This window comes from Hydra vulgaris, chromosome 02, assembly GCF_038396675.1.
Source record: "Hydra vulgaris chromosome 02, alternate assembly HydraT2T_AEP".
NCBI classification, from domain to species: Eukaryota; Metazoa; Cnidaria; class Hydrozoa; order Anthoathecata; family Hydridae; genus Hydra; species Hydra vulgaris.
In genome coordinates, this window is record NC_088921.1 from 1668537 (window position 1) to 1682500 (window position 13964).

General features: G+C 26.3%; 1 long non-coding RNA gene across 1 annotated transcript in view; it reads left to right on the forward strand.

The window, feature by feature from the left end:
- Window positions 1–2648: 2648 nt before the first annotated feature.
- The window catches only part of LOC136076637 (uncharacterized), an 11946-nt gene continuing 630 nt past the window's right edge, over window positions 2649–13964 (forward strand). The window contains exons 1-2 of the long non-coding RNA XR_010636446.1: window positions 2649–2826; window positions 9380–9542. This is a non-coding gene — a long non-coding RNA (uncharacterized LOC136076637). The remainder of the gene's footprint in view (window positions 2827–9379; window positions 9543–13964) is intronic.

Below are 13964 nucleotides of genomic sequence, written 5' to 3' on the forward strand. Positions count from 1 at the left end.
CTAACATATAAATATAATATTTTTTTCTTTATTCAGTATAATATTGTTTAATAAAGCAAAGTCACGTGCAGAAAGCAAGTCACGTAATGCTTATATTTTATATAAGTACTTCGCATAAGGATATAAGTATAAAGTATAAGGCAGACTTGTTAAATCAACAAGTTTTATCATTACCTTAAAAATTTAATTTCAAATATTTTATAAAAAAACCATATAAAAGCTTATTATTTTTTCTGTCCCAAACTTTTAAACGAGCGTGATGTTATACTCTCGTTATATGCTGAGGGGGCAGTGTTTATCGCGCTTCGAAGGTTTAAAAATACCGTTCATGGGCGTATTTCACAAGCGCGGCGCGATCGCGCCTGTTTCATCACAAGCCCTGCAATATATAATTATATAATTTTAAGTTGTACTATATATAAAGTAATATATAAATTATATAATTTTAAGTTATACTATATATAATGTAATATATAAATTATATAATTTTAAGCTATACTATATATAATGCAATATATAATTATACAACTTTAAGTTATACTATATATCATGAAATATATAATTATATAATTTTAAGTTATACTATATATAATGCAATATATAATCTTAGGTAACCAGATGGTAATTGAAACAGTGTTGACAATTTTCCATATAAATGAAATTAAAAATTGTAATTTGGAATCATGTAAACATAAAAAATTGTATAAAAAAACTTTTTATATATTTTCTAAATTGTTGATTTTAATTCAGACACTTTTTTCAAAGAAGACAAAGAAAAAGTTTTTTCATTATTCTTTAAGTGAACAAAAAATAAGGATAGTGCAAACCTAAGTCAGAAGTTGATATATATTTTAAAAGCAGTCGATATATATTAATTATATATGGGCGATTCCACGCAAGTGACTGTCGTAACATTTGACGCTTTCTTAGCCATTAAAAATTAACCAAAAATGGTATTTACATAAAAATTTCCAGAAATGTTAAATACTGTTATACAATTTAGTATGCAAAAGTTAAATCATTCAAGTGTTCAACTTAAATTAAAAATCCACTCAACGTAGCGTGACCGTTGTAACGCTTACTTTATGACAAATCTAAACAAATAAACTTTGTTAATCTTTATGCAACCATCTACACAGTAAAAAAAAAAAAAATCCTTTGCTTTGTTCTTCAACTACATATTGAACTTACTATATGGTGAGTTTCATAGTTTTTGATTGAAGTTTTCCTAGAATTTTATTAAGTTTTATGTCGTGACGGTCGTAACTGTGACGGTCGTAACAAAAAAGCCAAAAAGGAAAAACAACCAATAACGCAATGAATGACATAAAAAACGATGAATGATTATAAAACCTATTAAATTGTGTTAAAAAATTTAAATTTCATAACATTATCAAGGTTATCCATGATGGCTCTTTTGTTGCAAACCTTCGCTTGATTTTTTTGTTTGCTTTCTTTTCTTGGTGTCAATAACTGCCGCCATAGATAATCTTTCTTTGTTTCTTGCTCTATAAGCTTTCGATCTTTCAGCATCTGATTTTGGTATTTTTGAATATGTTATTAAATATAACGGCCGCTGTTTGTGATATATGCTCTGTTATTTATTTGAAAAAACCCGCAAAATGTTGTAAATAAAAAAACAACCGCGAAATCGATTGAACAAAAACGTTGCAGGACAAATTATAAACAACGTTTAATCTAAAAAAAATTTGCCTTTTTGTTAAAAGTTTTTATTTCCAAAAAAAAAAAATTCTTCACATCATTTTTTTGAAATTCGTTACTCATAGTTTCAAAAAAAACTTTAACAAGTTTAGTAATAAAATGAATAAACAAACTGCAAATTAAACAATAAACAAAATTGATTTATATTACTTAATTAACTTGGTTTAAATGATGTAAATCGTTTGAAATGAATTAAATCGTTCGCGCTTTAACAATTTTTTTTTTAAGTCTAGAAGCCGTGATGGAAAAATCTTGACGGTCGTAACGTACTTTGTAACATGTTGAAATGGTGACCTAAAGCACTTTAATGTTTTTTTTTAAACAATGATAAAATACGTATGAGTATCTTTATTTTAAACATGGTTGTAGTTTTAAAAAGTTTCATAAGAAGCATAAAAAAAGCTTTTCAACTTTTTTGTTACCTCTTGTTTTCATTAATATGCTCTTCTTATAGACCTAGTTAGAGTTTTTTATAAAAAATAATATGCGTAATGTTTAATTTTGCCTTTTAGTCAAAATTAGAAGTAATAGTTATTTAAAAAACAGCACTGAACCTTTTTTCAACACTTCACAACATGACTATATATAAACGTCAAAAAATGCTCATTTTACCCTTACAACTTTAAAAGTATGTTATAGTATGATAAAATAATTTTTTTAATAAAATTTTTTCTTAAAAGTTTTCTTAAATATATATATATATATTTTTTTCTAAATAAAAAGATTGACTGTTGGTGGAGGGTATTTGTACTAAACCAGGTCAGAGAATAATATCTCTGGTGAACATCAACTGATAATTAGGCAAATGGATGACTTTTGGATGAGTTTTTCTTAAAAATAGTCTTGATACATTACAAGATTAATGCTATTTCATTTGTTAAAATGCTGTTTTCTTTGAACTAAATTCAATATTAAATGGTATAAAAGTTCAATACATTTATAATCCACGTGAATTTAATTATTTAATTGTAGTTTTATTTTGTTTGCTTTCAAAAAAGGAATTAAAAACAGTTAGCAAGTTTCTAAAATTACAAAAATCTTGAACCCAGGGCCTCCAAAAATGTACTGGATGCAACGAATACCAACATCAATGAAACAGGACAGGCGCTTTGACATTTTTTTTTCTATAACAATTAGTAATTGTAACTACTTTTATAATATTACTAATAATTTTTAAAATCCTTTTTAATCTTACTATTATGCATAACAGCTAAATCACAAATATTTATTAACTGTGAAACATATGTTATAAGTTATATATATAGTTATAATATATAATTATAATTGCAATATAGTATGTAGTTACAATTAATTTTTATGCATCCTATGTAAGCTTAAGTAAACTTAGATAGTTATTAGGTACCCTTTTGATCTCAAACTAAAGCTTACAGTTGATGTTTAATGATTTTTGATAAAAGTTAGATTAATTAAAAAAGTTCTTCATATCAGTTTCAAACTCTATATTAAAATGATGATGGTGTTAATCTACAAATATTTTTTTTTTTAATTTTTGAAAAAATTTTAGACCGACATGCTCCCTACAAAATCTAACTAACAAATTAAAATCAAAACTAAAATTTGTATTACAAATGACATTTAAATCTTTTTCTATTAAAAACAAACTTTATTAAAAAATTTACAAAAACAAACAAGTTACTCTAAAAACTTCAATTTTATAATATCAAAAATAGTGGTTAAAACTAGCAAATTATCAAAATAATTTAAAAACTTCATGACTTGTTTTAATAGCAACTTTAATAAAATGTTTGAAATTTTTTTTGAAAAGAAATAATTAAAATAATTAACATTAGACCCTCGCCACACAGTTAATTGATGTACATTAAACATATCTAAATAAAAGTATTATCATTACCAAATATTGTCGAACTGTATTTTTTATACCATACAAAATAAACAAGTAGCAAAGCCTTCAAAATGCATTTTGACTTGTTTAACATAACAAACCACATAAGTTTTAAATTAAGTGAGCAGAAAATCAATTTTTTTCAATATTATTGTTGTTATTATTATCACTATTATTTATTATTAATGTTATTATTATTGTTATGTTTATTTACAATTGTTATTATTATTATTATTAATATTTGTTTAAATAGGTTAATTTTAGATTAATATATGTACTATATTTAAATATCTGCAAATTGTAACTACTATTTCATTGATTAATTTTCAATTATTTTTTAAACGATTTTTAAAGATTTTATTTTTAGTTATACTTTTATTATATTACATTGATTATTTCTACATAAGACATTATGAGTACTAGCAGAAAGCAACCCATAATACGGGTAATGGTCGGTCTGGTACATTATTAATTTATAGTGGCTGTTTTCCACAATTTAAAGTTGCAAAACCTTAACCAATACCCTTTTAGAAAATTGCCTTCAAATTGAAAAAATTAATCCATCTGTAAAATTAACATAAAAAGTATGAGGAGGTAAATTAATTTACCAATTACTATTTAACATTACTTGAGCAGTTTACAACTGACATGGGTCATATCAATGTAAGGCAGAACCATTTTCCTCGACATTGCTAAGTTCAACACAATACGTTTTAAGTTACTGAAACAAACTAATAACACTTCATCATGCTTTAAATTGAGGAAAATATCATCTAAACTCTTGTAATATTTTTTATAACATGAACTTTAATTAATTATTAAGATTAAAATGAAGTTAACTTATATTATACAGGAGTTTTTAATATTTTTGGTATCCCCTTGATTCATTTTTCTTTAAAAAAGAAAATTCTTAAAAATGTTAAATGCACACAACTAAGTAAATTTATTGAAAATAACCAAGTTTATTATAAATAACTAAGCAATTGAGTGCAAATACGTTTCAAACAAAATAAATTAATTTACAATCAAACATGTGTATAATAAATTTAAAAAAATATGTAAACTTTGATCTTTTATATTGCATTAATGCATGACACATTAATGCAATATAAAATGACAAACCTAAAATAAAAATTGTAACAGATAAGTAGACATAAAAGAAAATAAACAAAAAACTGGAAAACAATTTACCTGCTTTTCAGTAACCTGTTGTCATCCTTCAGTTGCTGTCATGATGCAGCTTGTTGGTGTTGTTTAATTGATGAAAAAACAATTAAAATTTTAATTAAAAAAGACCAAATCAAATATACAACATAATATATTACTATAAAAAAAATTACAAATTAAAAAAAATAGAAATAAAAAAAATCACCAAAGAAAAAGCAGCAACAAAAAAGTTATAAATATCTTTACAGATAGAAGACATTTACAACCTTCTGGTTGCTGTTTTTTTTTTTCGGTGTCTCCCAACACTCTGGTATGGATGAGCCCTCCATTTGAAGGAGGGCTCATCCATACCACCATTACTACATCACTTATTGAAGAACCTCTCCAAGAGAGGCCCTGGGTGGTGGGAGCGATAATTTCTGTAGTGCTCAAATGTTAGTGAATCTAAAATTACAAAAGCTCTCAAATGTTAACGACTCTAAAATTATAAATAGAAGAATATAATAAAAATTATAAATATTTGGAATTTTATTTAATCAAAATATAAAACATAACCTCACCATTTTCACAGGTAACAGAAGACGATGCTGAAAATAATGATAATATAAAAATGAGAGTAAATTAAACAAAAAGGTTAAACTTAATGGTTAATAAAATTGAGTAAAACACGAACAGTTAAAAAATGTCACATTTATTAAATAATTCCTCCACCTATTGAACATATTTCTTCATACAAAATATATAAAATATAAAACACAACCCTACCAGTAACGCTTCTACCAGACACTAAAGACAAAAAAATATACCTCAGAATATTGTATAAAATAATATTTACACATAAATAAATATATAATTATAATTTTTTTTACCTATTCCCCTCATTTCTCCCAAAAAGTTGTCTAAAGTAAGAAAAAAGATAACTGAAGCTAAAACTAACTAAAAATAAAAGTTAGGTCAATATAAAAGGTCTGGTGTCTCCACAATGTTCAAAGGAAAAACGTCTGTTGTCCAGAAACGACTTTTTACTTTTTTTATTTAACTTTTTTTGGCAAAATTATATTTCATGTGCCTTAAGACAAATTAAATAAAACACCAAAAAAATTACAAAAATTTAAGACTTCCTGCTTAAGTTGATGGCAAAACTACAACACACCCTGGTCTAACATGATCATTTCCAAGGTTGTTTACATGTTCATGTAAGGAATCATTCTGCTCGCTTCTCAGTTTGTTTTGATTATTTTTGATGAAAGCAAGGCGCTGGCCTTCAATTTTAACATACCCAACAATAGCATATTGCTGAAACAGTATTTTGCCATAAAAGCGTGAAGAAAAAAGTTGTCTAACCGAAAGTTTATAAATGTAATACTGAGATAATGTAACATGATTTCTAACCAATCTAGCACATTCAGCGTTGTGAACCAATTGATTATGCCAACCAGCATCACCCCTCAGAAAAAATAGAGGATAAACCATAGGATCTAAGTTGGCAGACATACTTGATATAGTAAGAGATGACCTCTTGGGTAAGTAACAACTTCCCTGGAAGCAGGTGGTGCACCATCTTCACCAACAAATACAACTGCAACTTCATTATGTGAAGGGAGTTTATAGCGATGTCTATCTTGCCCTTCAAGTAAAGACATTTTCACAACTGACACTGAGCGACCTTCTATAGTTGCTCGATGAATTTCTTCATCTTCCACTTCAGCCATGTTTTTAAATGCAAGAGCAAATGGGTTCTCTTCACTAATAATAGTTTGCAATCGAAACATTAAATCATTTAAGCAAAGATCATTACCATGTTGTTGCATTCTAAAATTTACTGCTGCAAGTGGATCACAGATGTATAGTTGACAATATATCTTCAGAACATCTTGATTTGGCCTAAGATTCCTGTATGATGAAAAACTTGACCACATATTCTAAAATATGGCGGCCCATGATTCATGGGTTGAACTGCATCAGCTTTAAATGAAGTAAAAAAAGACAGGCATTATAATTTCTAATATAGTTTAAAAAGTTCAGATAGCATTTCCATCTGCATAATTTTCTTTAAATAAATCTTGTAAATCTTGTGGAAATGGTTGCAACAAAACTACCTTTCCATTATGGCCACATAAAAAATGTGTTTCATCAGGAAATTTCTTAGCACCACAATGCTGACAAATATATTTCATTTCACCTAAATAATTATAAACTGGAATAGTGTTACCTCTTGATATACAATGCATGCTTTTGTGTCTGGGAGTATTTCTAGCATTTTGTTGATTATTAATTACATCTCGCCTAAGTCTATCTCTTTCATTTCTGCGACGATTAACTTGCCTATTAACATTTCCATTTTCTAAACTAGTATCTGCTTCTAGCCTAATATCATCAATTTAAACTTCGTTTTTTATTGAAAGTAGTAACAAAAAATCTTAAAAGAATCTTGTGATCTTTTCTATATAATTTTCTCTCTACTCTAAATAGCACACACAAATAATTTTTATATATAACAAACTGTCATTTAACATAAATTATACAATAATCTTACGATTTAAAAAATATATATATATATATCAGCAAGGTGATGTTTAAAAAAAAATTAACTTCTAAATTTTTTTATTTAAAAAAATTAATCTAAATAAATAAATTAGCAATAATAAGAAGAAAAATTATTAAAAACCTGCAGTTCTAATAATAAACGTACCGCTAAACACAGAAAAAGTAAAAAAAAAAATGTTGTAAACTTTTTACGCAAACTTCAATATTATTTCTTTAAAAAATTATTAGTTCACAAAACTTTACAATATTTTGTTCTTCTATACTACATAAATACATCATCTGATGAATCTAAAATAAAAAATGCAACAAATAAGTAAATAAATATGAAAAACATTATATAAAAAATATGAAAATCAATGTAATAGAGAAAAGCTGTTGCGATTTACTAGAGTAGTAGTTGTTAAATATTATTATTTCATGTTAATTTTTAGAAAATAATTTATGCTGGTACATCATAATTCCAAAATGTTCATAGTAAAATCAATTAATGAACAAAGCTAAAGACAAAAAATCAAATTGAAATAAAACACATTGTATATATGACAAAACAATTTGGCTTGGCTTTTAGTTAATAAAATAATTTGTATTGGCATTGAGTTTTTAGTTTTATAATACAAATTGTATATATTGCAAAATAATTTGTCTTGGCTTTTAGTGAATGATTAAAAGCAATAAGATCTAGTAATGAAATTACCTATTTATCATTTTAAATAAAAGACACCAGTGTGAAGGTAAGTTGAATGTGTATCAACTCAAAAGATAACAAAAAAACAACATCACAACAACAACACACAGCAGTAGCACACATTATAAGTTAATATAATATACATATAACATAACTTTTATATAATTACTCATAACAGATGAATTTTTGTATAAGCAGAATCTAACATCTAACTTTAACATTTTTGCAACTTAAGTATATTTTTCTACTGTATTTAAAATTGATAAAAAATTTTATTTAAATAAAAAATATAAATATTTTGTATCTTGAAAATATGATAAATTAAAACCATTACAAAAGAACAACATAAAACTAGATGTAAAACTTTATAAAGACAAAAATATTACATAAAAACAATATAAAACTACATCTAACACATGTAGTTTTATATGTTTTGTTTTTTTTTATAATTCACCTCCCCAAGGCCGAGAAGGCCACTACAGATGAAGAGGCTACTTGTGGTTATAACCCTCTCTCAACTCTTTAACTCCGAAACACGAACCTTGACGAACAAGGCCGCTGTGCGGAGAAACAGGTTGAGCGCAGTACTACCAGGGACGTGGCGGGAATCGAACTCGGAACCTCTCGCTCATGAAGCGAGTGCTCTACCACTACACAACTACCGCATAAAAACTTAAAACTTAAAAGTTAAAAACTATAATTTGAAATAAAGTTAAAAACTATAATTTGAAATAAAGTTAAAAACTATAATTTGAAATATAAATTTTAAAGAACTCTTTTTTTACCTTTTGTCATTTTGAGGCATCACCTTCTTTTTTTTTCGTTTAATTTTTAATTTTAATTATTAAAATGATGTAAATATATTATCTATCATTGGAAACCAAAAATTAAAATAAGTTAATGCTACAATCAATTTTACCTTATTACAAAAAATGTATTTAGTTTTTTCATATAAGTTTTTACTTCTTCCGCAGTTTCAACAGTTTAAATAATTTTTTGATAATTATTTTTGGTTTTATTAAAGTATATAGTTCGTTAGTAGTTCTAATTTTATATTTAAGAAATAAGTTATAAAAATTTTTTTTTTAATAAAAATCTAATTGTTTTTTAAAATAAATAATGGTGCCCTGTTTTTTTATGACACTGTTAATATACATTTTCCGCACAAAAATTGTTTCTATATGGTTTTTTTTCAGAAAAATAAAAAATAACGAAAAATCTTAATGCTGCCCCAACCCAAGCGCTCAGTTAACATGGCAAGAGCTCTATTCCATGTTCTACTTGCATTAGTTAATGTATGTACTGAACAGCTCCCTAAATCAGAATGACATCAGATTGCCAATTTAAATGTGCTTTCAATGTTATATATAATAATAGTTTTTTTTTTTCATTAGCCTCATTTTCTGAATGGAGTAGTTGGGTGCATGTCAGAAAGCCGTAGATTAGACAGTGGTTCTCCGACAACATCTCGGTTTAAAACATGTTCCTCTGGACTTGGATCTTATATTTGATCTTTATCAGAGACACAAGAGTGCAACACAAGTACTCCTTGTCAAGGTAATATTAAATTTATAAACAAATTTTTATTAGGGAACAGCAAAAAGATACTCAGGAAATGCAAAAAGTTCAAGTTTTTGCAACAATATTTACAAAAAAATTATAATAAAATTGGTACATAAGTTTTGTATTACCTTAATTTATTAGTCATAAAAAGCATAAGTATTATGTAATTGTATAAAAAAAATGCCAAGCAGAAAATAAATTTGATATTTACTATGCCTTGTCTTGGGGTCCTAGGTCAAGTAACGGCCAGAAATGATTGCTTACCATGGGTGTTATAAACTGCTACTGTCTGGTAGAAGACATTTGTAATAAAAAACAAATATTTTATTTTTGTTTAAATGATACACAAATGAAAAACATTTATATCTAATAAAAAACATTTTTTGATGTAATGTTTATATGCATTTATAAAGTTTTTTTCTGCAATTTTTTTTTGACTTGATTTTATAATGATATAAGGTCTATTTGTTGAACATTTTAATGAGTTTATATATAAGATAGTCAATGTAGTTGTGGTAGAGGCTGTGCAGTCTATTTTTGCTAAAGATAATGGTTATTACAGCCTTAACTTGTAGAATTTGATTCAAAGACCTTTGATATCCTGTTAAACAATTAGGGATGTGCAGATTGCTTTTTTTGTCATCAAGCCAGCTATCAAGTACTTACCCCAAATTGATTTATTTTTTGCTATTTTGACTTCTCCAGGTGTGTTACATACTTTAATGTTGGATAGTGGTTTTGTTGTCAGATTTAAGTTTAATTATTTGGTCTAAATATTTATATAATTAAATAGCAAATAAATAAAAACAAAACGAATATTATTATTTAGCCAATAATTTATAACAAATAAGATGATAAATAAAATTTATACTTTTAAAAAACAAATCAATATTTACTAAAAAATTAAATAAGCATAAAAAGTATTGCATAGCATTTTAATATTATAACTATTAATGAAAGCAGCTTTAAACATTATAACTATTAATGAAAGCAGCTTTCATAATATTTAGGATCTTTTATATATATATATATATATATTAAGGTGGTCCAAAATTATAAGTTATTGAAATTCATTTCTCTACAAGGCTGCCTTTGTTCCTAATAATATTTGCAATATTGTAGCCAAATTTGAAGCAAATTTGATAATATTTGGGGTTGCTATAAATTTTGACTTTTTGAACACTATGATAATAAATCAAAAAATTTAAGTTTTCACTATTATTTAATATCAAATTTCAAAATTAAAGAAAGTAACAATTTAAATCAGGTAAATATGAATGCTTGCAAAGTATCTAATTAATATAGGTCATCTGATCAATTTTCATTAAAGTATTTCTATGTTTCGTAATTTTTAAACAAAAATGTAATATCAAGCAAGAATATTGTGAATATGTTGGAAAATGTATGTTTATTAATCAACAATTTTGTCATTTTTCGCCAACATGGCTGCCTTGGATGAAGTAAATATAGCTGGCAGTGACGTTGAACAAAACTAAGTAGGAACTGACTTTGTTCTTCATCCTTTGTAATCGATTCGTTGTACTGTCGAATTAATGCAATTCCACGTTCCGCGCTGTCATTAACAACTTTCATTCTTTGGACTCTCTCTGCCAACTTCTGATATGATTCATTGTCTTCCCAATATTTAGGATCTTTTGAAATGAAGTTTTTGGCCTCTGCTCACTAACTTGAATAAACTATAGGTTCTCATAGTCACAAATGTTGAAGTCGGTATTCTTGGAATCTACTCTCTTCAGTGCTTGAGTTGTTTTAGGCAGTTGGAGGTTAACTACCATGGCCCTCTTCACATCCAGATCAAGCCAAGTATCAAAAAATGCCATACCTATAAGATGTTCTTAGAAGAACCAAAGGTGTCGAGAAAATGCAGTAAAAGCTGCAACGGCGATTGTGCGGTTTGGATACTTTTGGAACTGTTTCAGCATTTTAGCATCATTAAACGGAGCATTTGCAGCCAGGGGAGCTTCTTGCCAAAAACGTCCATAAATTAATGCCACAAACAATGCAAGCTCTACTAGATCTTTTTTCTCTTGAACAGTCAGCGTAAAGTCTGTCCAAAGCTCTAGCAACTTCTGGGCTTGACACAATACTTTTCAGACGATTTGGCTTTGGTGTAGAAGAAATAGATTGCAATGCGGAAGACAGAATCTCAAAACTCTGGTCATCATCACTGTTTCAACTGTCTTCTGAGCTGCTGATGTTGGCTGTGACAGGACCACTAGAGTGTTGCTGTTTTGATAATCTTGCATCAAATGCTTGATCTCGAGCTCTCTTTCTGGCTTCCTTTGCCAGTAGGTTCATATCAACTCCGACCATGCTGAAGCTGGTAACATCTTCTCGCTGCATTGCAAGAAATTGCCTATCTTCAGCAACGGTTATTGTCTCCATTGCGGTTTTAGTTGCCAAGTCAAGAAGCTCATAAAGTGTGTCCTTGAACATCTGTTTTTTAATTCTACAACTTTCTAGGTCTGTAGCTCGATTCTTTTTTAGAAGCTGATAGGAATCGTATAATTTCCGAAGTTTTCTTTCTCCAGAATCAATTCTTTGTGTTGGGATTCTTGCCTTATTCCACACAACAATCAGCTCTTGAATAGTATGATGAATGCTCTCCTTTATTGTGAGATGCTCTTCCAGATGATGAAAGAGGAGACAACGGAGGACATCTCATTTTGTTGCCAATCTTGATGATTTCTAAATCATATATATATATATGATTTGTAAGGTAAATTAATAATAATAAAGTTATGATTTGCATGATTTGTACACAGTATCGGTAACTAAAACTTTGCAAAGAAAAAAAAAGTGCAACCTAAAGCTTATTAAAATCTTAAATAAAATTTTTTTTATGCTTTACTAAAGTATCGTACTCTTTTTCACTTACACCCATATTGAAATTCGTGTATTTTAAAAATGCCTTTTACAAAAAGACAAATATTATATATATATATATATATATATATATATATATATATATATATATATATATATATATATATATATATATATACATATATATATATATATATATATATATATATATATATATATATATATATATATATATATATATATATATATATATATGTGTCAGGCCTTGTTAAGAAGCGTTACGCAGCTTGCATTTTGCTTGCGAAAAGGCGATTTGCCTACGCGTTCAGCAGTTTTGCGTTACGCAAAAACTTATATCTTTTAGAATATTTTTAATTATCTTTTGATATCGATTATGTGACGTTTATTCTGAAGAAGTAAGTAAAAGCATTTAACCACAATTGTAAACTAATAGATTTTTTGTTAAAAAAACAGTTTGTTTAATAATTTTTTTTATTGTTGATAAAAATAAGTAAAGTGTTTTAAGTTTTATCTTAAGGAATTAAATATATAAATTCCTTTTAAATGTAAAAATTATTTTTTGTCATAATAGTTTAAAAATGCACGATTTATTTTTATGTAAATATTTTATTAATAAGATATTTTGTTTATTGTTAATTCAATAACGTAAAGTTTTAATGACGTTTGTTTAATTTATGAAAATAAATTATGATCACGAATATGTTATCGGTAACTAATAAATAGCAAAAAAAAACTCTTTATTGTTAAAAAACATTATTAAAAAGAGTTCACAAATTAAATAAGAAAAAATTTATTAACAGTTAATAAAATAATCAAAAACCAACTGTAAAATCATAAGAAAATAAACAAACATTATTTTACGTTTCATGAAAAGAATATTTTTTTCAAAATAAAATTTAGTTTATATTTGAAAAAAATAATAGAAATGATTTATTAAATAAGAACTTAGATTTTATTTATTCTTTTGTTCTAGTGAGAAAAAAACTAACTGTTTGTATGATTTTTAACGCGTTAATAAAATAACTTTAATTACAAAGCGGTACTTGAAAAGACGCTAGTGACGCAATATAACTTCTAACGATGCAAAATATATTTGCTGAGTTGAGTTACTTAGAAATGCGTTACGCGTTTTCGCTACGCAGCGAAATCTCGTAACAAGGCCTGATGTGTGTATATATACATATATATATATATATATATATATATATATATATATATATATATATATATATATATATATATATATATATATATATATATATATATATATATATATATATATATATATATATATATATATATATATATATATGATTTGTTATATCTTGTGTGAAAATGTAAAAAATAATTCAAATAAAATTTTAAAGCATAAAATATGATATTTTTAAATAATAATGACTTATAGACATCAGCATCATCAACTTGTTAAATAAAATAAATTGGAAGTTACAAATGCAATAAAAACGAGTAATAAGTGTAGTTGTAATATAAAGCTGAAAAATTTGTATTTTTTTGAGAAACTTCTTTTATAAATGTCATTGTGTACTA